Consider the following 13,041-nt stretch of genomic DNA (forward strand, 5'->3'; position numbering starts at 1 on the left):
CTAGATGTACCCGGTCATACCGCCATGTTGGTCAGGGTAATGACTGAGGCTGGATACCACTGGTATCCTGAGTACACGGTCGAAGAGCAATTCCGAGACTTTAATCAAAGCCAGTATCTCTGCACTGTCAGGATATTTCCATCTTATCCTGGATCCACCGAGCCCCTTCACTGCTCCTATGGACTTGGGGTTACTATTGAGATGGCTGTGCAGGACGCCGCCTACTCTATGATGACCATTATGCGAGTCAGATCTGGTCTATTTCGGGACTCTGAATTCCGGTATATGCCAGGATCACTTCCGGGAGCACAAGGGTATCTCCAAGCTATCTATACTGACCCCACCCAGGAGGATTCACGGACCCGCACCACTGCTGAGATGCTCGAGGATAAGGACCGTGAAAATCGGGTCTTGAGGTTAGAGCTCTTCAATACCCGTGCTGACCACTGGGCCACATTGACTCGGTTTGCACCGGCGGTGCAAGCTGGATATTCGGATATGCGCGATCTCTATCCTGTGAGATCTGCTCTGCCAGACGTGATGGGTTGGCGTGATGTAGGAGGCATCACCCCACCTCGTGGTCCCCGCAGGCCACCGTCTGTTGGTCCAAGACCTCATCCTAGCCCCTATGGTCCACAAGCTCCGCGAGATCGTCTGTTTCTGGATGATCATGTTGAGCTTCCAGGCTATGGAGGTGATTTCTACGAGAACTACTACGGATCGGTCTGAGTTAGTGGTAGTATCACTAGTTCGCACTAGCTGTGTCGTCTATCGTCCTGCGTGACTCGTGGGATATGACCTAGTTTGTATCGCCTTCCGGAGGTGTAGAAAAATAATGTATAGGAGCTTGGAATGCCTCCGATGAGATGTAATCCTCTTTTCACCGTAATAGTACCTTGTTTGGTCTTGTACTAAACCCTGTATGGTGTGTATGACGATGGAATAAAGAAGCAGTTTCTGTATCTACCATGTCATACGGATGATCATCTTGCATTCCGAGTTATTCCTTACATTCTGTATCCTACGTCGGAATTTTATCATCCTGACTAAATCATTGTATTGTTTACCTAGGATGGTCAACACGCGCACAAACCCTGCTCCCCAAGAGCAGGCCGAAGGCAGCGAAGTCAGGAATGCAAATCTGCCTCATCCTCCTTCCCTAGCCGAGGTTATGATGGAAGCCGAAAGAAACAAGCGGGAGACCAACCGTTTGTTGGAACGTATTGAACAGAACACGGCACACCATCAGAGGACTAACGTGGTGTCACTCAGTGATTTCATCAAGTTACATCCACCCACGTTCCACCACTCCGTCGAGCCTCTCGACGCTGATGATTGGCTTCGCAGTATCTCTCACAAACTGCGTTCCTCGCTGGTAGCGGAGGCTGACAAGGTCACCTTTGCTGCATATCATCTTGAAGGCCCCGCCAGTCTATGGTGGGAGAATTATGGAGCTATGCGCCCAGCGGGCCATGTCACTACTTGGGCGGAATTCAGCGAGGCTTTCCGTGAACATCACATTCCGGAGGGTCTCATGGACCGTAAACGTGAGGAATTTTGCAGTTTCACTCAGGGCCGACTCTTTGTGGATGCCTACAGCAGGGAGTTCGGTAACCTCGCACGATATGCAACTGAGGAAGTTTCTACTGATGCCAAGAAGCAAGCAAGGTTCCGTAAGGGGCTTAGTCCTGAGCTTCGCCGCGACCTCCGTCTGCATGAGTGCACATCTTTTCAGAAGCTTGTTAACAAGGCCATCAGTGCTGAGACTGGTCAGACTGATTAGGACGCAACACGCAAGCATGGCCGTGACATGGGTTCCTCATCCGGTGCTGGTCCTCAGAAGCGCCGCGTGTGGGTGCCCAACACCGCCCTGCCACCCAGGTTCACACCGAGGCCATCTTTCCAGGCGCCTCGCCCCGTTCAACAGTCTGCACCAGCCAAGCCCTATTGGGGTCCAACCAACAATGCTCCTCCACGTACCAGTTCCGTGACTTGTTTCAAGTGTGGGGAATCTGGTCACTATATGCGTGAGTGTCCCCAGACCAACCCCAACCAATCTGCTAAAGTTGTTGGCCGTGGCAAGCCGATAGGGAAAGTGTTCCACGCCAAGCCGGCCACCGCTACACGTGGCCATGTCAACTGTATCTCTGCCGAAGAAGCTCAAGAGGATCCCAACGTCGTTCTCGGTACGCTCCTTGTTAATTGCCACCCGGCATCTGTTCTTTTCGATACAGGAGCCTCTCATTCATTTATATCCGAGAACTATGCTCGTTTGCATAACACCGCATTCTGTAACATGCCATCCACTATGGAAATTTCTACTCCCGGTTCTAGATGGCAGACCTCCAGGGTAAGTTATGGAAATGAAATCCAAGTCGACAGACTTGTTTTCCTTGCATCTTTGATAGCTCTCAAATTTTCAGATATTAATATCATTTTGGGTATGGACTGGATGTCAGCTCATCATGCCAAAATTGATTGCTTCTCTAGGACTGTTCAACTCACTCATCCTTCGGGGAAGATAGTCAATGTCTTGACCCGATTAGCCAAGCGACAATTATATTCTCTTAACGCCAGCCCTTTGCCAGACCTTGAGGACGTTCCGGTAGTCCGTGACTTCCCGGATGTCTTCCCAGAGGAATTGCCAGGTGTTCCACCTGACAGGGATGTTGAGTTCGTAATAGACCTCATTCCAGGAACCGTCCCGATTGCTAGAAGACCTTACAAGATGGCACCACTAGAACTAGCCAAGCTTAAGAAACAACTCGATGAATCCTTGAAAAAGGGTTTCATCCGACCTAGTTCATCTCCGTGGGCTTGCCCCGTCCTATTCATCAAGAAGAAGGATGGTACGGACCGAATGGTTGTAGATTATCGACCTGTCAATTTGGTCACAATCAAGAACAAATATCCGCTCCCCAGGATCAACGACCTGTATGATCAGCTTGCTGGATCCTCAGTCTTCTCCAAGATGGATTTGAGGTTGGGCTACCATCAAATCAAAATCAGAAACGGGGACATTCCTAAAATGGCCTTTGTTACTCGTTATGGCCAATACGAGTACACCGTCATGTCCTTCGGCTTAACCAACGCTCCAGCCACTTTTTCTTGGTTAATGAACTCAATCTTCATGGATTATTTGGATAAATTCGTCGTAGTTTATCTCGATGATATACTCATCTACTCCAAGAACGAGGAAGAACATGCCGAACATTTAAGGCTAGTGTTGAAGAAACTTCGAGAGCACCGACCTTAAGCACTGAGATCTGTATGTGTGATTTAAGATACAGCTACTACCATGCATTGGGCCCTGAAATATGACCCCGCTCGACTTCTTATTCACCCTAGCTCTCTGTCCAGGAGTTGCAAGTAGTTTCTGGTGTTTGTAGCCTACTGGAGGCCGTGGACAGCGCTGACCGTAGGGGTGGGCTGTGATGCGGTAGGTACGTGGCCGGGTGTACCGAATACCCGTTAGGTATCTCGGGAACCCTGTTCACATCGTTCGGGGCCGTATGGGAAACCTCGGCCGGACTCCCTGCGGATGGAACCTGGATAGGCGATAAACCTGGACTAGAGGCTTAGGTGTTTAGGTAGGTCGTGGTCTACACCCACGTCGGTTTTCGCTTGAAGTCTGCCGAGCACATGTCGTGTGCAGACGCTAAGTGGTGGAAACATGTATGAAGAAGTACACCCCTGCAGGGTTATCATGATCTATTCGAATAGCCGCGTCCGCGGTAAAGGACTACTTGGTTGCCTATACAGTTCATAGACAAGTAAATGGAAACTACTAAAAGCCTCAAGATAAGTGTGAGTGCCGAGGATGGCTCTTCCGTAGGAAGACGGAGGCGGATCCTCGGTAGTGTATTGAAGTGGTGAGTAGTGGACTCGTGTGCGCAAAACCATTTCAAGTTGGAGTCTCGTAGGTTAGCCTAGCCAAGTGTCAAAGCTGGCTTGCTGCAATAACTCCACCAACCTTTCTTGATAATATGCATGTATGTAGGATCTGATGTAAGTCTTGCTGGGTACCTTTGTACTCATGTTGCTATAATTTACATTTTTACAGAAGACGCCGCAACCCCTTCTGATGGGTTCTACGTAGACATTGACATCAATGAGTAGGCTAAGGCCCAGGTGGTGATCCTGAGCTTGTGAAGGACCACGTAGTATAGCTAGGCTTTCCAAGCCTCTTTTATTTTACTAGTTGTCTGTACTCAGACAAGTTACTTCCGCTGCTGGTTTGTATGACTGTATGACTTGAATGCTGGGTTGTGTGACCCGTACCTTTGTGTATGTTATGCATGGCTCTCTGAGCCTTAAATAAAGTACTTGTGTCGTAGAGTCATGTTGTGATGCTTCGTTGTATTTGCACATATCGAGCATATTGTGTGTATGATTGAAATGCTTGGTATGTGTGGGATCTGACTATCTAGTTGTTTATCTTTAGTAGCCTCTCTTACCGGGAAATGTCTCCTAGTGTTACCGCTGAGCCATGGTAGCTTGCTACTGCTCTGGAACACTTAGGCTGGCCGGCATGTGTCCTTCCTCGTTCCGGTGTCTGTCCCTTCGGGGAAATGTCACGCATTGAGTACCGGAGTCCTGTTAGCCCGCTACAGCCCGGTTTACCGGAGTCCTGCTAGCCCAGTGCTACAGCCCGGACCCACTTGCTGTTGACCGACACGTTCGAGGCTGGGTCATGAATGCCTGTCCCTGTAAGTCTGTGCCACTTTTGGTTTACGACTAGTCATGTCAGCCCGGGCTCCTTATCATATGGATGCTAGTGACACTATCATATACGTGAGCCAAAAGGCGCAAACGATCCCGGGCAAAGGTAAGGCGACACCCGTGGGGATACCGTGCGTGAGGCCGCAAAGTGATATGAGGTGCTACAGGCTAGATCGATGTGACATCGAGTCGGGGTCCTGACATAGTGTCCGGCTCTGCAAAATAAGTTCCACATACCACCGTAGAGAGAATAATATTTGCACAAATCTAATCTGCTAACCTATTCCGTAGCGTGACATCATGCCATGGCGAAGCCTTTATTCGAATCGTTTTACTATCCCACCTTAGTACGTTTAGCGAGGCGGTTTCCTTGGCACGTCTTGTCGAAGCAGAGATCGTGTCCTCTTATTCCGGGATTCTCATCAATACGGGCGTGGGTAACCCAATCATGCCTGTTGGTACGTCTCCTCAATCAAAGGTGAGTCCCAAACGGTCACGAGGAGGGCTCTTGGTATTCAACCTCTTTATAACGAGACCAAGGCTCAACTCCTTTCTTTCAATCTCATTCGAATCCGCCTCTCACCTTGAGTTCCAACACCCAAAGCTCCAGATCCAGCTGCTTCGGACCTCCGATGATGTCCGGCTCCGACCTTCAAGACCGGTGGATGCCTTCCTCCGTTACGGAAGAAGACATGCTAAAGCTAAGAGATGCCAGGTATCTAACCAGCGAAATCTCGCATAGGCTGCCTGCTGAAGTGCAGGTTATTCCCACGCCCAAGCCTGGTGAGAGCGTGGTGTTCGCGTCTCACTTTCTTCGGGGGCTAGGCTTCCCGACGGACGCCTTTGTGAGGGGGCTCATGTTTTATTACGGGCTGGAATTTCATGACTTAGCTCTAGAGTCCATCCTCCATATCTCATCGTTCATTGTCGTGTGCGAGGCCTTCCTCCGTATTACTCCTCACTTCGGATTGTGGCTTAAGACCTTCAAAGTAGAGCCGAAGATGATCGAGGGGTAGCACGCGGAGTGCGGAGGTGCTGTTATAAGCAAGAATGCTGACGCTCCATGGCCCGAGGGCTCTCTTCAAGATGAGTTCAACTTATGGCAACGAGAGTGGTTTTATATCACAGCTCCCAGGGGCACCAAGTGGGCGGCGCCACTTGCCTTTCGCTCGGGTCCCCCACCATAGCTAGCGTCATGGGTCAATAAAGGGTTTAACTGGGGGCCGTCCAAGGACGTGCCCTTGTTGCAGGGCCGCATTTGAGATCTCCTAGAAAGAGACATCAATCTGGTCATAGTGACGCAGGTCATGTTGATTCGCTGCATCCCGCCCTGCAAACATCGCCCCCTCCGCCTGTAGGAGTTTAATCCGGAGGGACCACGAGCCATCCAACATTTTGTGGGCGCGACGCCCATGGAGATGTACAAATTGTTCTTCGGATCACAAGCAATGTGTTCGGACTCGTCCAAGGACGCAGGTCTGAGCTGCAATCGCCCGGATAATCAAGTAAGTAGCCCTGTGCCCAGACACACTATCTGTATATTTATCATAGAATTGCCCTTCAAAGAGCTGTCCCTTAAACAGGAGTGGATAGCGAAAGCAAAGCTAATCAGGTGTCCGACCCCCCTTCCTGAGACTACGCCGGATCCCGTGTTAACCAGGATGCTAGAGGTTGCGCCTTTGGAAGAAGGCGAAGAGGGGAACAAGGAAGCTACCACCTCCCCGAAGGAAGCTGTCAGGAAAGGAGGAATCAAGAATTCCTCTAACCAGGGGAAGAAGAGGACCGCCTCTGAAGACCCGGAGACCATGGTATCAAAGCGGGAGAAGAAATCTTCGTTAGAGGGTCCGGCACCGGGGGATGCCTCGGTCGCATTGTGCCCACAAGGGGATCAGCCCTCCACCGAGCCGTAAGTAAAGAGGGGACTTTTAAAATGAGAGACATCCCTGTTCTATTTCTGAGGAAGATAACCGAAATTTTACCTTGTAGTTCGGATCTCAGCCTTTCTCAGCAGAGCTCATCTTCAGGGGATCATCGTCTGGAGATGATGGAGAGCGGAACGCCTCCCCCTGCCATACCGCCTTGCGAGGCGGGCGGCCCTGAGGTGTCGTCACGGAGGGTTTCTCCGAATCCGTCAGGGCCAGAAGGCAGTCGTATGCCCCCCAAGGCCCTCCATGTCCGGCCTTCAAAGAAGGCCATCGTAAGAGTCCGACACCATCCGGTGCACGGTCGGAGGAGCTGAAGGATCTGCTCGGGCGAGCGTCTATCTCAGAAGAACACCGTGCGTTGATGGATACAGTGATTGGAAGGATTTCATCCGCGGAGAGCGGGTTGTACGAGGCCGTCAGGAGTTTACTAACAGGTTTTGAGGTACGCGAAATGATGTACCTTTTGACAAATCCGCATATATAAGATGCACCCTGTATAGATAGTAGCCCCTGAGACTCTGTGCATTGTCAAAAATGATGGCGCACCGAGGATCATAATGCCAGGTATAATATGCCGCCTTTTCTTTGTAGGTGGAGAAGTGTCCGGTGGCTAGCCGGACTGATGAATTTGCCGAGCTAAAGCGGCAACTTGACGTGGCAGATGCCAACATCGCGCTTGTCAACAAGCAGCTTGATGAGGCACAAGGTATGTAATTTGTCCAAAGACACCTGGTAAGAGGAGCTTGATGCCCGTACCTTACAACATGTGTGCTTGATGCAGATGGTGCCACTGCCATGGAGAACCTTCGGGCGGAACTTGCCCGAGCCAAGGAGTAGGCCAGGAAAAGCGATGCGGCTGCCTTAAAGGCGGCTGAAGAGCTGAAAGACGAATAGGCTGCTCAATGCCAAAGCAAGAAGGAAATGGCCGAGATGGCTGTAAAGTTGAAGAATGATGCCGACCGCTGCAAGCTTCTTGAAAAAGAAGCTCGGGCGGCAGAGAAGGACTTGGAGAAGGCCACTACCGAGGCCAAGGATACTCGCTCTGCGATGAGAGCTATGAAGGAGGAGCTACGTCAGGCCGGAGATATCACGACTAGAAAGCCCTTTATGCTGCGGATGAAGTTCGGGGATCCTAAATATGCTCCGTTGGACCGGCTGTGGAGTGCGGCGAACACTTATCTGGACTTGGCGGCGAGTGCCACGGACGCGGCCGAACACTTCCGAGATCAAAAGGACCACGAAGTGGAAAAGCTTTTTTGGTCGCAGTTCCACAATCCAGAGCGCCCACTTCCATTAACCGATTGTTTGGCCGCATGGGCGGAGCTGAATAGGTTATCCGGACTCGCCATGAAGTATGTCGTGAGTCATCTGTGGCCGAAAAGGCCCGAGCCGAAGAGTTATTTTAGCTTGGTGCAGCAGTTCCTTGGTGCGGTGCCGCATATTAATGCAATGAAGAGGTCGTTGTGCATAGAGGGTGCGCGGATGGCTCTTGCCCGTGTCAAGACATACTGGGCGGAGATGAAGGCCATCGCTGTTGCATCCCAAGATTCGGACGAGAGCCGAGTACCTGCCGAGCACTATTTTCAGGAAGTTCTGCAGGGCACTCGTTTAATAGAGACGCAGTGCTCGGAGGATATTATGTTCGAATAGGATTTATTATTGTAAAACAATGTTTTGATGGAATATAAAAGCTTTTTATACTTGTGCCTTCAAGAATTAGAATACCTCCTGTGTGGCTGTTAATGTATATGTGTATATAACCTGAAAGATGGCAGTCTTCGGCTTCAGCCCCCACGCATATAATGCGGGGGTGTTGGCAGAAGGCGCATTTTCACACTTGATCCAATGTCTTGGTCCTATTAAGGAGGTGATAGCGCAGCGAACTAGGCAACCGGACTATAATGCTTTATCACTTTCACTTAGCCATAGGAGTTTGACAGTGGGGCTACTATATAGCCCCTAGTGGCACCGCGCTCACCCGAATTTGGGGCGTGTGTGTGCCTGGCCGGGAAATGACCCTTCGTTTAATGCGGAGGAATCCTAAAGATTTCGGTGGGTCATCGAGTGGTTGACCAGTCTCACGCTATATCATGACAGTCAATTTTCGGCTTTCTCTACTGAGGTGCTCACCTGGCCGAACCGGGGCACAATCGCAGTAGTTCTCCTGGTGCCGCCTTAGCCGATAGAGCGGAACGTAAGGCAGAAAAACACAGGAGCCGGGCAAACCCAACATTTCACCAAAAACATGATTCGGAGCTGATGCATATAAGGCCAAACTCACGACGCCAAACACTCCCTAAGGTATTCGGTCTTTATGAAAACGGGCTGAACAACGCCCTTGGTAAGAAGCCCCTGGTGTCCAGGTACGCGCAAAATTCTGACGTGGCCACATGCCAAGACGCCAGCCTCCTCCTAGGTTATACCAAGAAACCGGGGGATGTGTATCAACAAGTGACAGTGAAAAAGGTTTACGCAGGGTCTTAATCTGAAAAGAATCCTTGGAACGGGTCCCTACTGCACGTCTACGCCTGTGTCTCCGTTGTGCCGTATCCTGGACGGGTGTAGCATGGTGTTCATCTATAAAAGAGAGGAACTTAGTTGAAAAAGATCGTGCAAAAGTGTATGTTATGTTAAATAAACAAAGTATAATTCAGAAAATGGGTAAAATTGAGCTTTATTGTCTCTTTGTTGTACACCGTGGAGCCCCTTGTACGGGGGTATGCGGCTAGTAAGCCCTTGTATGTTTACACCCGACTCGTCTAGCCATGACCAGGGTCTGAACGACCTGTTTAGGTGCTTTGATTAGTGAAGCCGGTTTAGTGTGTGGCTGTCAAGGCAGCTGCACAGTCTTCCGCGCTCGAGGAACACTCGATATTTCCCTTTAATGAGATGATGCATAATGCGGTATTGCGTTAAAGCGGGCGAAAGCTTCGCGTACCAGTAGTGCTTGATAGCTACTTGTAATTGGGGCGATGTGGAAGGTTAGCTTTTGGCGGCGGAAGTTGTCGGGGGAGCCGAACATAACTTCTAGCCGGAGAGAACCCGTACAATGGGCATCTGGGCCTGGCGTTACCCCTTGAAAGGAAGTGTTGCTATGGCGAATTTTTGTTGGGTTTATCCCCATTTTGCGGATTGTGTCCTGATATAGCAGCTTTTTAGACCACTGCCGCCGTCCATTAGGACTTGTGTAAAGTGGAGTCCGTCAATTATCGGATCTAATATCAATGCAGTCCAGCCTGTGTTCCGGATACTTCTAGAGTAATCGTGATGGTCGAAGGTGATTGGTTTTCACAACCAGTGGCGGGACTCCTCTGGGATAGGCCGTATGGTGCGTATCTCTATAGGCGCCACTCTGTTTTTCCCTTTTGTCACGTGAAGTGAGTTTACTGTTTTGACTTCTCGTGGGAAATTCTTTTGTTCTCCGGTGCTCTGCTTGTGGGGTTCGTCATCATCCTCGCTTGGTATGTCGAGCCCCTTGTGTTCAGCGTTGAGTTTGCCAGATTGCTTGAAGACCCAACAATCTCTGTGGGTATGGTTCGCAGGCTTCCCGGGAGTATTGTGGATTTGGCATATCTTGTCCAAGATTTTGTTTAGGTTAGGTAGCTCGTCCCTGCTATCCTTGAGGGGCAGCTTTTTCTGATTCTGCCAAGAGCTTTTGAATCCGGCGTTGACTGCCGTGCTCTTCGGGCTGTTTCCCTTGGTCCGGCGCTGGTCCTTGCTGCGTTGCGGTTTCTCATTTCCATCCCTAACTTAGGATGTACTTGGGTCGCTGGTACTTCTTCTTGCCAACCAGCTATCCTCTCCTGCACAAAAGCGGGTCATGAGGCTTCTTAATGCGGCCATTGTTCTTGGCTTTTCTTGCCCGAGGTGTCTGGCGAGCCATTCGTCTCGAACGCTGTGTTTGAAAGCTGCTAAGGCTTTGGCGTTCGGACAGTCGACTATCTGGTTCTTTTTAGTAAGAAATCTATTCCAGAGTTTCTCGACTGACTCTCCGGGTTGTTGATTTATGTGACTTAGATCGTCTGCATCCGGAGGTCAGACATAGGTCCCTTGAAATTTTGCCCGAAAAGCATCCTCGAGCTCTTCCCAACTTCCAATGGTGTTTTCGGGAAGGCTTTTAAGCCAATGCCGGGCTGGCCCTTTGAGCTTGAGGGGTATGTATTTTATGGCATGGGGGTCATCTCCTCTAGCCATGTGTATGTGGAGGATATAATCCTCAATCCAGACTCCAGGGTCTGTTGTTTCGTCGTATGCCTCTATGTTTACGGGCTTGAATCCCGCTGGAAATTCATGGTCCAGCACCTCATGGTGAAACATAGGGGGTGTGCGGCACCCCTATATTTGGGTGTGCCATGATGTTCGGATACTTGTTGCGTTGCATTGCTCACTAGAGCTTGCTTTCTTGGCCCGTCGATAGATCTGGCTGGGCCATCTTTTTGATGCGAATCCTTGTGCGGATCGCGTGCCGGCTTGTGTGTGGCACTGTTTGCCGCTCGATGTTGGACATGGGGTTGTTTACCCGACCGGGTGGCTTCCTTATTTTTTGATTGCGGGGGCTCTAAGGCCTCGTCATCAAATTCCGGCAGTAATTTTCACTTCGGATAGCTCTTTGTGTGGAGACTGTCGCCATATTTGTCTGTGGTGTTGAGTACTTTGCTCCATCTAATTCTAAGTGCATCTTTCGTTGTTTTGAGCTTCTGCTTCTACTTTTTCAGGCTACACGCAGTGGCGATGAGCCTTTTGTGGAGGTTCTTCTGCTCCAGCAACTTGTCCGGCGTGAGGTCGTCCGGACTATTATCTTCGCCGGGGACGGGCTGTTCGGTTTGTTTATCCAAGTTTCCTTGTTCGGACGGTTGCTCGATGGCATGTTCGTCGTCCGCCGGTTCGCCCTGCTCTGTGGCTTGGTCTGTATGGCTGTTGTCTCTGTCGAGGTGGGGTTTGGAGCGGCGCTTACGCCGCCGCTTTGACTGCTTTTCGAGGGAACGATCCCACGTTGCGTCCCTTTGTTCCTCGTCGTCGTTTCTTTTAGGTGTGTCCACCATGTATACATCGTGAGATGAGGTGGTTGTCCAGTGCCCTATAGGCGCTTGTTCCTGTTCGTCTCCTACATCGTCGTCCATACCATCGATGTCTTCGGAGTCGAAGTCAAGCATGTCGGTTAAATCATCGATAGTGGCTACGAAATGGGTGGTGGGTGGGTTTTGAATTTCTTCATCATCCGCATCCCATCCTTGCTGACCATAGTCCGGCCAGGGCTCTCCTGATAAAGAGAGAGACTTTAGTGAATTCAGAATGTCGCCGAAGGACGAGTGCTGAAAGATGTCTGCGGCGGCGAACTCCATGATCGGCGCCCAATCGGATTCGATCGGCAGGGGCGCGGAAGGTTCGGAGTCCGTCACCTTGGAGTCACGAGCTTCACAAAGGACAAGGCTGGTGTTCAGCTCGATCGCCGTAGAGATTGCAGCCCACGAGACACTGTCCAGCCAACCGTCCTCGATTGGCGCAGTCGGCTCCGAGCTAAGGGTCGGAGCGGACACTGGTGCGGCCTCCTGGGCACTATTTGGCGGCAGAGCTAGATCATGCCCATCGTGAGAGTGCGGCGCGCTCGGCTGCTCGAACCCGTCGAAGATCAAGTCTCCGCGGACGTCAGCCGTGTAGTTCAAACTTCCAAATCTGACCTGATGGCCAGGGGCGTAGCTTTCGATCTGCTCCAGATGGCCAAGCGAATTGGCCCGCAGTGCAAAGCCGCCGAATATGATGATCTGTCCGGGGAGAAAAGTCTCACCCTGGACCGCATCGTTGTTGATGATCGGAGGAGCCATCGGGCCTAAAGATGACGACACAGAGGAACTCTCAATGAAAGCACCAATGTCGGTGTCAAAACCGGCGGATCTCGGGTAGGGGGTCCCGAATTGTGCGTCTAGGCGAATGGTAACAGGAGACAAGGGACACGATGTTTTTACCCAGGTTCGGGCCCTCTCGATGGAGGTAAAACCCTACTCCTACTTGATTAATATTGATGATATGGGTAGTATAAGAGTAGATCTACCACGAGATCAAGGAGGCTAAACCCTAGAAGCTAGCCTATGGTATGATTATTGTTCGTCCTACGGACTAAAACCCTCCGGTTTATATAGACACGGGAGAGGGCTATGGTTACATAGAGTCGGTTACAATGGGAGGAGATCTACATATCCGTATAGCCAAGCTTGGCTTCCACGCCAAGGAAAGTCCCATCCGGACACGGGACGAAGTCTTCAATCTTGTATCTTCATAGTCCAGGAGTCCGGACAAAGGTTATAGTCCGGCCATCCGGACACCCCCTAATCCAGGACTCCCGCAATTACCGACACTTAAGGGCACCCCAGGGTTAGTTAATCGTGGAAATCACTCC

Source organism: Triticum aestivum, chromosome 4B, assembly GCF_018294505.1.
Source record: "Triticum aestivum cultivar Chinese Spring chromosome 4B, IWGSC CS RefSeq v2.1, whole genome shotgun sequence".
Classification (NCBI taxonomy): domain Eukaryota; kingdom Viridiplantae; phylum Streptophyta; class Magnoliopsida; order Poales; family Poaceae; genus Triticum; species Triticum aestivum.